The sequence below is a fragment of the Petaurus breviceps genome, unplaced genomic scaffold (genome assembly GCF_028583685.1).
Source record: "Petaurus breviceps papuanus isolate PSGF00001 unplaced genomic scaffold, PetGlider_PUasm1.0 313, whole genome shotgun sequence".
Classification (NCBI taxonomy): Eukaryota; Metazoa; Chordata; class Mammalia; order Diprotodontia; family Petauridae; genus Petaurus; species Petaurus breviceps.
The window spans coordinates 733,630-734,721 of NW_027186073.1; positions in this window are offsets into that span (position 1 = coordinate 733,630).

Below are 1,092 nucleotides of genomic sequence, written 5' to 3' on the forward strand. Positions count from 1 at the left end.
CCACATATATACCAAAATAGTGGTGCTTCCCGGTACCATTAGTGGTCCCAATGGTACCTTTTTGTTAGCAACAAACTGGACAAGAGTGAAGTCCAACAGTTGAGGAATTGCTAAACAAATTGTGGTAATGAATATTATGGTACCATAAAGAAATTCAGTAATATCAGGAATGAAGAAAATGATGGGAAGACCTGTATTAACTGATGCAGAGAGAAGTAAGTAAAACTAATTGAACAAGAGAACAATACACGACATGATGACAATGATATAATTGAAAACAATTGAAACACAGTTAAGTTCTAATTTATTTTAGTGCCAATTTAAACCCTGGAGAAAAAATGAGACATCAACTTCCCTTTTGTCAGTATAGTGGTGGGGGACTGCCTGTGTGGCCTAATGTAGGATTTTGTTGTTTTGTTGTTGTTGAGTCAATTTTTGGTTGTGTCCTACTTGTGAGCCCCTTTGGGTTTTTCTTGACAAAGATACTACAGTGTTTTGCCATTTCCTTCTCCAGCTCATTTTACAGATGAGGAACTGAGGCAAATAGGGTTAATTGACTTGCCCCAGGTCACAGAGATGATAAATGTCTGAGACTAGATTTAAATTCAGAAAGATCAGTCTTTCTGACTTCAGGCCCAGCACTATCAACTGCACCTCCTAGCTGCCTCTAAGTATAGACATGGTCACCATATTTTATTAAAAAAAAAAAATTTTGTCTAAGTCTCAAAAGGATTCAATGTCAGGGGTTTTATACATACATACATACATACATACATACATACATACACACATACATACATACATACATATGGAAATGACTGATAAAAAATAATGAAAACTTTTTTAAAATACACATTTACAGGGATTTGTATTCCAAACAAATGAGATGTTGCAGACAACTTGGAAAAGCATGAAATACAGCCAGATGGCAGACTATAAAAACCCTACACCCAGTAGCTATTACACATCTCAAAGTCACCAAGCAGAGCATAGCATTGGTATGACTTCTCATCCAGTGAAAGAAAAAAGAGCCCAAGAATAATGACTGCTGAGTTTCTTTCTCTAAATTATATTGCTAAATCATTTTGTAAA